At 42.8% G+C, this 13,305-nt stretch overlaps 1 long non-coding RNA gene and 1 pseudogene across 1 annotated transcript; one reads left to right on the top strand and one right to left on the bottom strand.

The window, feature by feature from the left end:
* Positions 1–3,202: 3,202 nt before the first annotated feature.
* On the bottom strand, positions 3,203–8,911 carry LOC125344224. The gene is made up of 3 exons (XR_007209443.1): positions 8,800–8,911; positions 8,414–8,518; positions 3,203–3,847 (listed from the first exon to the last, which is right to left on the bottom strand). It is a non-coding gene; the product is annotated as an uncharacterized LOC125344224 (long non-coding RNA).
* Positions 8,912–9,084: 173 nt separating this feature from the next.
* LOC125344221 lies at positions 9,085–10,046 on the top strand (annotated as a pseudogene).
* The last annotated feature ends 3,259 nt before the right edge of the window (positions 10,047–13,305 follow it).

The following is a 13,305-nucleotide window of genomic DNA, read 5'->3' as shown; positions in this document are numbered from 1 at the left end:
GAAAGCCTGTGGCACTCTTATCTCCAATTAACCACCACAAAAAGCCATAAGTAGAGCTGTGACTTAAGTGGTAGAGCACTAGCACAAGAGCTCAGGGACAGGCACCTTGGGCCTGAGTTCAAGCTCCAGGACTGGCAGACACACAAAATTACACATATGCCCACTAAAATGAAAGGAATGAGAGAGGTACTTACACTCATGTTAAAATATTAGCAAAGAAGAAATGTATGAGAACTTCCTTAATCTGAAAAGAGCATCTACAAAAAACTGATAGCAAATATCCTAGTAAATGGTGGCTGCTTGAGATTCCCCATACATACATCAAGAGGAAGAAACTCAGATCAGCAGATCTATCACCATCATTTCTACTCAAGACTGAATCACTGTTTCCAGCCAATACAATAATCAAGACAAAGTAATAAATTTTTAAAGGACAGGAAGATGAGATGAACATGTGGTGGCTTTCAGATGATATTTTCATGAACTGAAAATAACTAAAAGACCTGAATCCAGGGGTTCATCATACATATAATCCTAGCTATTCAAGAGAATGAGGCTTGAGGATTGGAGTTTGAAGCCAGCCTTGGAAGGAAAGGAAAGGCTATGAGACTCTAACTCCAAATAACAAACAGAGAAGCAGAAGTGGAGCAGTGGCTCAAATGATAGACAGCTTTGAGCAAAAAAGCTAAGGGTCTAGGTCCTAAGGTCAAGCCTCAGAGAGAGAGAGAGTGTGTGTGTGTGTGTGTGTGTGTGTATGTGTGTCTCCTCTCTTTCTGTCACACACACATATACACACACAATGAGATCTAAAAATACCTTCAGATGATTAAAAGTAATAAGTGAATTTGACAAAATAAATTGTTGACATACAAAACTGCATCTATACAGTGGTATTTCTACCTATTAGGAATGCCAGTGAATGAAACTTTGGAATGACGCTACTTACTATAGTATTGATTTTTGTAAGTCCTGCAACTAAATTTAAAGTCTATGCTAGATTTCTGCAGAGAAAAATACAAATATTATGAAAACAATGCAAAAGACCTAAGAACAGAGTGAAGCAGTGTGGCATGAGGGCAGACAAGCAGATAAACAGAATGGAATCAACAATGTAGAAACAATTACCAATCACAAATCCCTTAAGAAAATTTAGAGGGGAAAGAAATGTTCCAGACGATGGTATTAGAAAAACCAGGTACACAGGTAAAGATACTCGTGCACAAGAGATAAACACTGTTAAAGAAAGAATCCTAAGCTGGCCCCAGCATGTTGGCACCGACTTGTTTTCTTCTTTACAGTAAGCAAGGACCATTAGCTATGAGCCTTCTGTACCAAACTCAAAAGCTTACATATACTGTTCCTTTAAATATAGCTCAATTATGATTCATAGCCATTTAGAACCTGCCTGCTTTGCATACCCTGCTAAACTCTGCCCAATATCTGCTAGCTGTAGAAAAAACCAGCCCAAGAGACTACAAGGGACCCCAAGCAGATGACAAAGCTACTCAGGTGCTGGGCAACATCACCTAGACATATAACCCCTTCTCCAGTTCTGTTTTCTCCTCAGACTTTCACTGTCCACTTCCCTTCCTTGGTGATGGCCCCTGCTACTATCTAGGGAGGTCTGTGCCTCCTTATAAAACCAGTAGCACCAAATTGGCACTTTGATGGGTAAAGGCTGGTATGTTGAGACCATGTCCTTTCATCCATGCTTCTGAAGTCCTCTAACTACTCAGTGCAGTGAACATGGGATTTTGATATAGACTAAGGAACTGCTAGTAGAATCATCATTTAGCAAATGATCCTAGAACGTCTCAAGAGGTGTGACTCAGAATCAGGAACACCACTGTGACAGTTTGACCTGACACTGCTCTGTGTTCTATCTTCTGTGCTTTACCTTGCGCCTCTCCAGCCAGGCCAAGTCTCAACTCCACTAAAAATTGCATGAAACAGCCACTTGGTTAGGACTGAATTCTGAAGATGTCTGGAGAAGGATGTGAGCCATATATTTGGGACCCACTAGGCAGGTGCTGGACAGTAGGGGAGCCATGGGCCTATCCATAAAGTGGGGAGCACGACATGCCCCTGGAGTGAGCGTGAACTCTCCTGACCCCAGGAGGTACAAAGTGGGAAGAGTTCCATGTGTGGGTCACTGATGTAGGGGATTCTGAAAGGGGAAGAGCAGAAAATCCTATCCCTGGGGATCCTGATGACAGGTAAATAAGCTCATAAGACAGATTGTATTAGGCCTAGGGATAGCGCCAGCACGATTGAACTATCCAAGTAGCTAACACCAACTGCTGGGACACTTAGCTGCCATGGATGACATCATTCTAGCCCCTACTTTGAGGGGTATGGAGATCCCAATGCTTGGGATGATCCAGTTACAGAGTGACTTAAAGAGCAGAGAGGTAGGGACATTTATATCCATCTGCGGATTCTGGACCTTCCTTTGGACTTCAACTGAGAGGCCTCTACTGGGTCTTTCTCACATTAGCTTTAGACTTCAACTGAGAGGCCTCTACTGGGTCTTTCTCACATTAGCTTTAGACTTCAACTGAGAGGCCTCTACTGGGTCTTTCTCACATTAGCTTTTAACCAGGAGGCCACTTAGAGAAGAGACGGATCCAACTCCCCCTCCTCCAGGGAGAACAAGCATGGGGTTGAATTGTAATCCTAGGCTGGGACAATGGAGTCCCTACAACACTGTGCATAATCAGTGTAGAAGGGGATTGACAAGCCCCAGGAGGATTTAGACTATAGTCCAGCATCCTCAACACAAGGGCAGCAGTGGTCTTTCTCTTCAGAGTGGAAAGGGCTTAAGGGGTCATACAATGGATGGCACAGACTGTCAACCCCTATTCTGACACTTAAATGACCCTGGGTGCTACGCTGTGTGTAAATCTATCATGGAGGAGCCCTTGGTAAATACTGTGGGAAGGAACTGTACTGACTCCTGGTTAGTGGATAATAAACTCCTTGTCAGGGATTTGATAAAGTCAGGGCTTGAAAAGGCAAGGCAAAGATCTTTCATATGAGGACATATAGGCACTGGGTGCTGGTGGCCTCACGCCTGTAATCTTCGCTACTCAGGAGGTTGAGAAGTAAGGCTTGTGGTTTGAAGATAGCCCAGGCAAGAAAGTTCATGTGACTCTTATCTCCAATTAACCACCAAAATGCCAACGTGGAGCTGTGGCTCAAGTGGTAGAACTTTAGCCTTGAGCGCAATAAGATCAGGGACAGCATCCAGGTCCTGAGTTCAAATCCTAGAACTAAATGGCACAGAAAATGGAAATGTAGGGAAAAAAATTAACAAACCAGTCCCTACTCTATCCATGTGGCTGTGCTGTACCTGTGCTCACATCAAACAAGACATGGGAGATTTGAAACATACTGCCCAAGATGAACTAACCAAAGCACCAAAGCTGGCAAAGTTTGGAAGGAGAGGATTTCCCTAGCTCTTGGGAACTAGCTACCTTACCTGTTCTATCAATAGGCAGGGAGGGCTCTGCAGCATCATGGAGCTGCAGAAATGGATTGCTACTGGATGAGTTGATCCAGTTGAGACAACTTTCCACTCAGTCATCAGAGAATGTACAGGAGCCAGACATCTAGACCCTGGGACAACTGCAATAGAGGAAACTTGAGAAAGAAACTGAGCTACCACAGAACTGGTAAAGAAGGTCCACTGGCTGTCCTCCCACAGCAACAGGAAGAGATAGTCACACCTTAGTGATGGTACAACCCTGTCTGTGGCTTCACATTCTGTTAAAGTAGCTACAGAGGGTTCACGTGGCAGCTTTGTGAATGTGGCACAAGGTGTCATCAGATCCAGGTTCCTGCTTCACTGCAAAGTAAAAGTAACACTGCATGTCACAAAATCACTTTAATTATCCAGGAACTGGTGGCTCATGTCTGTAATCCTAGTGATTTTAGTGTCTGTGATCTGAATCCCAGTGAGAAGCCGGCTGGCGCAGGCAAGTCTCTGGGACTCCAGTTAAACACCAAAAAGCCACAGGTAGAGAGAGCTGTGATGCAAGTAGCAGAGCACTAGCCTGGAGCACGAATGTTTATAGACTATATTCAGGCCATGAGGTGAAGCCTCAAGACATACATCACTTTCTTGAGACAGGCATTCTAGCAAGACATACAACAGGTTACAAGTTTTCTAGATAAGGACTCCTGATAAATGTGTGAGACAGTGGTCCTCCAAGATCCCAAAACACTGCTTATACTCCCAACTGCACTAAATCTCCCCATCGACATATGCAAACTGTGCCACTCTGAAATGTCTACCAAATGAGGAGAGCAGTGGAGGAACTATGCACATTGCTGCTTCACACAAGAACACATTACCACCTCATGTCCACAGAAGCCTAGACTCCGGAATTCACTACACAAAACCCCACACCCCCAGCCATTTTCTCTTGATCATTGTGCACCCTTGATGTAAACCCCATGCCTAGGACCTTTTCCAGCTCTCATCCATTCGTCATTCAGAATTGGCCAAGCATAGCACCTAAGACTTGGTACAGAGAGGGACCTCACAGTCCTCCTGCTGTGTTCTGTGAAGCAAACCAGGCCTGCTCTCCACACCCATGACACAGACATGTTTCTCCTGGACCAGGTGATCCTACTGGGGTGATTCTCAGGGGTCAATCAGATCTCCAGCTTCTAAGCACAGGTACCCTGGTACTTGAAGCATATGGCTGCAGCTTCTCACCTGAGAAAACACTTCCCATCTCCAGTGGTGACTGCAGGCCCACGCTGCTCTCAGGATAGCAGGGTTACTTAGAAACCATGCCACATGCACAGTGACAGTCAACAGACAGGGGACAATGGGAACCTACTGCTGGGATATTGGGGATGGTCATCTTCCTACTAACAGGACCAGGAACCAACACCAAGGCCTTCACTCCTCTTCCTGGGTCTGCTACCACAGCCAACACCCATTGCAGCTTTGTCTGTGACCCATGGGTGAAGTCTAAGTCCTGTGTTACAACTCTGACTACAAATCAGATCCAAGCATCTGGTATTATCCAATGCTACCAACCAGAGGGGTGGGCCACACCTGTGGAGTCCCACTGAAAGCACACCCAGAGGGAGCATGTTCCTGACATTAGAACCAGAAGGCTCAGGATTGGTGCATTCAAATTAAAATTTTAAGCTTAAAAAAGCTGATTTGTATGACTAATATGATGACTAGAGATTGGGAAGGCTGTGGAGAGGGAGGGTGGGAAGAGAAAGGGTGTGATGTGTGATTACTTCATGCTATGTGCATGAAGAGAAATATTACACTAAGCCCACTGCTATGTGCAATTAATGCATGTTAGTAAAATGCTTAAAGAAAACAAAATAGTGGGGCACCAGTACATCATGCCTATAATTGTAGTTACTGAAATGCTGAGATAGGAGGATTGCAGTGCAAAGCCAGATTAAGCAGATTTGTCTGAGACTCTCCTCCAATTATCATGCAAAAAAAATACACTGGAAGTAGAGCTGTGGCTCTCACAGTATAGTGTTAGTCTTGAGCATAAGAAATCAGGGAAAGCACCCAGGACCTGAGATCAAGCCCCAGGACCAGCACAGAGGCAGCAACAACAACCACAACAATAATAACAACAAAACACAAAGACAACAATAAAACATTAGTGGTTCTAATTGCATATCAAATTGTCAGTGTAATATGCCTGAAGACACTAATAAAAAAATGAAAACACGAAAAAATTAACACCTGTAATACAGATGCCACACAAAACAACTTACAGGAGTACACAGGTACAGTATGCTAGAATATAAAGGATGCCATGCCAAGAATGAATGCTCTAAAAATGTCTAGCTTTTGTCCTATTTATGATAATGCTCTCTTCCCAGGCTTCAAGAATCCCACTTAGTGACACAAATAGCCAAATGAACAGGGGCACTTTTCCATCCACCACCTCCCTGGTCATGTCACTATACAGAATGAAAGCAACCGTCTGCACTGAGGTCTATATCAGAGCATAGAACCAACTTGGAAAATCTTCCCTAACCCACTTTTCCCATTAGCGACCCACTTACCCATTACCACGTCGTGAACTTCTATATCACCCTTGAGAAGGAAGCTCAGTGATCACAAATCTGGATGTTCCAGAGAACAATGTAAGCATGGGTGTTTCTGCAAAGATAATTCTTATAAAAGTGTGTCTGACCCCCATGCAATCTGTGCATGGGTAGTTCCCACACAAATGGACAACCACTGCCTTCAACTACCTGCTCCACACAGCCAGTCCAGGGGCTGCTGATGTCAGGCAAAAGGCCACCTACAACAGCTTCCTCTAGATCAAAAGTGATGTAGCACATGGTCCCTACCAAAACACAGCCACGTCCAGATCAGTGGGAATACAAACATGTGGGGTGCAATCCATGTCTACCTTTTAATAAGCATAGCTTCTCTGAGGATGCCACATATGAGTAACTCATAGTTCAGAGTTCACTGTATTACGTGATGAAATAAAACAACACATGACAAAGAATACACAAGACTCCTGTGTGGCTCGTGTCATAGGACACAAGCACACCAATACTATTTACAAGTGGCAATTACCAGGAAAAGGAAACTCAGTGCAAAACTATAGAAATGAACACAACTGCCCAGCAAACCAAACCAGTATCTAGCCTTAGACACAGCCATCCTCACATGGCAAACTGAACTGCATGCTGGGCTCATCACTATCTATCAGATCATGGTATAAGTTGGGTAGTACTTCTCCCTTTTTCAAAGTCTCCTATAACCTTGAGTTATCAGGGCAAGCCTGGCCTATAATCAGTGACATCCAACAACTGTATCCATAGGGCAATCTCACACAAATATGTGGCCAGATGTGGCTGAGTCATTTAAGAAGTGACTTAAGACTCCGAATGCAACTCTGTCTGGCGAAGAATGAAATTATATCGTCTGCAGAAAACGCAATGGAATTGGAGGTCATCATGTTGAGAGGAAAGTCAAGGTCAGTGTGACAAATGTTCCATGTTTTTGTTCCTTTGCAGAATTTAGATGCACAATAATAACATTGATAAAGGAGAATAGCATAAAGGCATCTATCTGGTGGGGAAAAAACAGTGGAGGTAGTAGAGCAAAAACACAGGTAGGTGATCCCTGAACGTGACTGAGAAGTGCTGTATGTGCATGTGCATGCGGCAGCAGTGTGATGAAAACCAACACCAGAGCTGGGGATATGGCCTAGTGGCAAGAGTGCTTGCCTCGTGTACATGAGGCCCTGGGTTCGATTCCCCAGCACCACATATACAGAAAACGGCCAGAAGTGGTGCTGTGGCTCAAGTGGCAGAGTGCTAGCCTTGAGCAAAAAGAAGCCAGGGACAGTGCTCAGACCCTGAGTCCAAGCCTCAGGACTGGCAAAAAAACAAAAAAACAAAAAAACAAAAAAACAAAAAACCAACACAAAGTCAAATGGAGGGAGAACTAAAGAAGGAGGTCTTAGGAAGACTAGTCCAGGCGGTGAATTTGATCAAAGGACATTGTATGCTATCACACTGGAGCCCCACTGTAAAATATACACTTATAACATTTAGAAAAGCAAAAAACAATCCAACAAACATTGTAGGAAAAAAGTGAATATGGGCCAGTAGAGTTATCTTTGGATATGCCTCCATTCCCGCAGCACAGGAAGTATGAGTTTTCACAGCACTCAAATGGATTTTACCCCAATTCTAGCTTGGCGTCCTAAGCAACCACATCAGCTCACAAAGCAGATCACATTGCACCCAGAACAAGTGGCACTGGAACAGTAAGCCATCGTGGAGGTGTGAGACACAAACACGTATGGGCATACATGAACACACGGAGACACAGTCACCATGCGCCAACTGCCCAGTGGTTGGCTCCTGTAGCATCTCCTCTGTGTCTTATATCTCACTGGAAGATGGAAATGAATAGAGTGCTCCTGTTCAAATGACTGAATGAAATGCAGCATAACTGAAGCTGGACTTCACCATCTACCTTGCCCATGCCTGCCTACAGTACCATTGTATGGTGCGTCAACCTCAACCTTCAGTTTGCCTTCCTGTTCTCTGCCCTGGCATCTGACTAGTCAGCCCCGCCCTTTATCCTTGTCCCCTGTAACCTCCTTATCTCTCTGACTACGACTTCCATCACTCCAAGAGTTCTCTTCACCCTTCTCATTCTGTTGCTCGGGTTCTTGGCTCTCCCATCCTCCGCTTCCCTCAGACAGGCTGGGCCCATGAGGGGAAGTCTGTGTATCTCCCGGGATGGCCAGAACAAGTTCACAGGTGGAGAGCCATGCTGCACGCAGTCTATCCAAACTCAGTCTCGTAATTTAGAGCCCAACTCATAGCGATGCACTGACAATCCCTCAGAGCTATTCACACATGACACTGGTCAATTAACACTCACCTGTGGAAGAGTCAAAAGAAAAGGAGACAATATGATGCCACATACACTAAGTCACAGGCCTTGGATGCGGAATTTCAGTCCACAACCACTTCAGCATCTTTGAGTCTGTAAGTGAGAAAGGGGAACAGAAAACTGTTATGTAAAAGCTCTTATAAAGCATTATTAAATACCTACAATTCCCAAGATTCATTCAAAACAAAGACCATTTTTCAATGAGTACTTTGTTTTTCTAATTCAGTTCATTGGTGTTTTAGAGGTGATATAAAGAGGGCTTACCATTACATACATCAGGTAATAAGTAAATTTCCTTTGCCATAGTGTCATCTGCTCCCGGGTTCTCACCCATTCCCTCACTCCCATCTCCACCCATGAGTTGCATAGCTCACTTTCATCAAACTCCAGTGCAGCTGGTGCACTCCACTGCTGCACTTTGTCACCCTTTTTCCTCTGATTCTGTGTTCTCCCCCATCCTCCCACAGATGTGCACATGAATTCACCCTATATAAGATAAAGAATATAGTCATCAGGCGCAGTCCTATTGGCCGCTGACGGTGGTGGTGGGTGACTTCCCCTCAGGAAGCCAGGTCTCCACCCCTCCTCCCACCCCGACTGCTCGCCTGCTCTGCGGTGTTCTCTGCCTCTCCTCCACCTCCACCGCAGCCTCTCCCCTGGCCAGCGGCGTTGGCGGGGAGGGGGACAGTAGTGTAGAGGCCCGCCCCTGCCTCAGCGAAGAAACCATATTGAGTAAACAAAGACTGAGCTTTGTATCGAAGGCATATGTGGAATAGTGCTACAATTTGAATAGTAAAAGATTTCACATTATGAGAGAATCCCTTTTTGTCAACCTAATGAAGCATTCAATGAAGTCTTCTGACTCTTTTCAAGATGAACTTGAATATTATATTAAAGTACAGAAAGCCAGAGGCTTAGAGCCAAAGACTTGTTTCAGAAACAAGACTGAGAGAGGACTATTTGGATACCTGTGGGTACAGAGAAGCGATCGAGTCCAGGCACAGGTACAGAATGTTTGATCAGAGATTCCCAGCTGGAACTATGCAGTCATATCCAAGATCATGCAATACTGCACAGAAAGTGGAAAACCAGTTACCTCAGTGGTTGCCAGCGCAGGACAGCAGGCTGAGACTAGATTCTCTGTGCTACTGTCAATTCACCAGGGACTGTTTCTCAGAAAAAACAAGTACCCCTGAACCCTAGTCAGCAAGAATATAATTGTGGTCTATACAATGTAGAATCTGGAGTTCCCAAGCACCTCTCCTTAGGACACAATACTAGTGGCCCTCAATCCAGTCATAAACAGACACATCACAACAGACAAAGGCACCCAGAGGAAGGCAGAGAAAAACCAGAGGAAGAACGGCCTAAGCATAAGAGGAAAAGAAGTTCCAAGGAAATGGATTTAGACAAACACAAGAGCATCCAAAGAAAGAAAACAAAAGTGGAAGCAGAAACGGGACAGGTCAGTACAGAAAAGCTTAAGAATCGAAAGGAGAAAAAGAGCCGAGATGGAGCCTCTAAGAAAGAGGACCATAAGTGTAGAAAAGAGGAAAAGGAACAAGGCAAAGAAAGGACAGAGGAGGACATGCTGTGGGACCAGTCAATCCTTGGATTTTGAAAGTCTGGTTGGTTCTCCTGAGGTTTCATGGAAAGCAGTGGAGGAACTTGGTTCTTTGATATTCATATCACTTACCTTTTTTGGACACATAACTGTAACTAAGGCCAAATGAACAAGAATATTTAGTATGCTTGGTCTCCAACATGGAAATTACTTTTCCTCATTTTCCAAAAGCATTTTAATGGTTTTCTTACATGCAATGTCCCTTTTTGAGCGTGGCTCTGCTTGTATTCATCTAATTGCTGTGAGGGTGGAATTATTTTCCCTGATAGATGATTTATTTTACATTGGAGGATTAATAGACTGCAGAATGTTTCTTGGTTGGGTTTGTTTTCATTTTGAATTGGACATTTTTATGTTCATTGGTTTTCTCTATGAAGCAAATTAGATTTTTTTTCTTTGTTAGATCTAATTTGCAGTGTATTTTTTAGACTGGAAAGTGAGAAGTGAAATATATAATAAAAAGTAATAAGCTTATCTTGCATAGAGTTTTAAAAGTTTAAAAGTATCCTCATACAAAATCAGTTTATATTCTAGAAATGTTTATAATAAAGTGTTCTAATTTCTGCAAAAAAATGAATATAGTCATCAGAAAAAGAAAAAAAATTAAGAACAAAAGTCATCATTTCCATATGTTTGGAGTTTATTTCAGTATGCATGTCATTTTATATACATATAAAGAGGCACTTGGGTATTACACCTTTGTGATTTTTCTCCTGAGACTTTCCTCTTTTGGTCTTACTGTGTGTGAACATCTAGAATTCTGAATAATTTGATACATCCCAGTGCAGTTTAGATCTAACTTCTGCAAATCAGAGAGAACCTGAGCAGTTTTTCTCTCTGATCTAGGCTTACCTCACTTAACATGATTTGCTCCAGGGGGCTGGGAATATGGCCTAGTGGCAAGAGTGCTTGCCTCATATACACGAAGCCTAGGTTCGATTCCTCAGCACCACATATATAGAAAAGGCCAGAAGTGGCGCTGTGGCTCAAGTTGACAGGGTGCTAGCCTTGACCAAAAAAAAAAAAAAAAGAAAGAAAGAAAGAAAGAAAAGAAAAGAAAGATACCAAGGATAGTGCTCGGGCCCTGAGTTCACCTGAGTTCAGCTCCAGGACTGGCCAGAAAAAAAAAAAACCCAAAAACATGATTTTTTACTAGTTCCATCTATATCCCTGCAAATGACATGATTTTATTCTTTCTAATGGCTGTGTAAAATTCCACTGTGTATAGGTACCACAATTTTTAGATCCACTAATCTATTGTGGGGCTTATGAGTTGTTTCCTTATCTTGGCTATTGTAAGTAGTGCAACAATGAACATGTGTAATGACTATTTCTCAAGAGCACTGTTATATTTCCAAAAGGAAAATCTCTCTCCAAAGCATGTATACATCTCAAATTTCCCTAATACACTAACACATGCCAGACAGACCCAGTGGCAGGCAAGTTTCACAACATCCCCGGCCACAATAATATCCACGAATTCTATTAATCAGAATGTTACACTGACCAGCCAATGACACTCCACATGACACTGAAAACCAGCCAGTACATTGTGGGGATATAACCACAACACTTGGGCATAGCACAAAACAGGGAAAGTTAGAAAGCAATGAACCAGGGAGAAAACACTCAGCAGGCCTAGTGCCATAGATTTAGGGGTTGGGAACCCCTGGGACAGTCATTCTGGGGTGTGGGTCAATCTAGAAACTGAGCTAGCCTCATAAAGATCACAAGTAAGATTTGAATTGGCTCAGTCACTGGCTGGACGCCATGGCTAGGATGTGTCCACAAAAGCCCATGTGTTCAAGGGCTTGGTTCCATGGTGAGGTTAGTAAAAGGAGGCTAGCCTTCAGGACGTAGCTGCTTTTGGGGGACCCTCAATCACCTGAGACATGCCCTCCAAGGAACCCTGCTCTCTTTCTCTCATGCTCATGAGGTAAATGGTCTTCCTCCACCTCACCCAAAGGAATAGGGTGAAGCCATCTTGAATTAACGCCTCTAAACCTTGCTTGTATACGTTATCCCAGGTTTTTCTTGGAGTAGCAAAGAGCTAACTAACAGTACTTTGAATAGCTACAAGAAGACAGGGAAAATCCCCTAGAGAGGATGGGACCAACTTCTAAAGCCTCTAAAATTCCCGACACATTATCTCTAGGATAGAATCTAAAACTCTATGCATATCAAAAACCTGGCCTAAGACCAAAAAAGATCCCATAAATACTGGCCCTCAAAAGATCATGGCTCTGGATTTTACTGTATACTGACTTTAAAACAAAATTGAATGAATCCATAGAGGGTATAATAGCATAAAATGGACATTACTAGTTAAAACTGGATATATTTCACAAAAGCCACACAGATAATAATATTTAGTTTAAAAATATGGCAACAGAAATCAAGCAAGCCACACATGGCTTGAGAAGCAGACTACAGGCAGGTGAATAGGAGACTAATGAGGTAAACAAAAACTTGACACAAGACATTGGGAGAGGCAAGGGTGCTCTAGTTAGGACTGGAAAGACACAGGAAACAGAAAAAAATATTCACAAATAGGAGTACATTAAGATAAAAAAGCTAGCAATCACCAGAGTGAAGAGACAACCCAAGGAATGAATGGGAGATTATTTTCATCAGCTATATTTATAATGATAGATCAATATCTATAATATATTAAAATTTAAAATATCAGTGAAAAAAATCACTATCCAACAAAGCACTTAAAAATGGAAAATGATCCAAACACATACTTTTCAAAAAGAAAAATACAAATAGCCAAGAAATACAAAAAAATGTTCCATTAGCCTCTAGGGAAATGCAAACAAAAACCAAAGAAATCTCACACCACTTAATATGGCTATCAAACAAACACAAGCCAAGATGTGGTATAAAAGAAAACCTTACACACTACTGCTTGCTAATGGGAATGCAAATTAGAATGGAGATTATGGTCCCTCAAAAAAAAAAAAAAGACCTATCGTAAGATTCTGTTATCCTGTTCTTGGGAATTGATCTTAAAAGAAACAAAGTGAGCTGTCCATCCATGATTATTGTAGTAGAATTCACACCAGCTAAGATGTGGAATTGGTGTAGGCATCCAACAACACATGAAAGGATGAGCAAAGTGAGTTAAAGGAACATAACAGAAAATCATTCATCCACAAAAAGAAATGAAACACTGTCATTGGCAATAAAAACTTGCCAGTGAAAGATATTAATTGAAATAAACCGGATAGAGAAAGACAACTATCATGGTTCT

This window comes from Perognathus longimembris, chromosome 28 (genome assembly GCF_023159225.1).
Source record: "Perognathus longimembris pacificus isolate PPM17 chromosome 28, ASM2315922v1, whole genome shotgun sequence".
Taxonomy (NCBI): Eukaryota; Metazoa; Chordata; class Mammalia; order Rodentia; family Heteromyidae; genus Perognathus; species Perognathus longimembris.
This window is presented reverse-complemented; position numbering and strand designations above follow the sequence as displayed.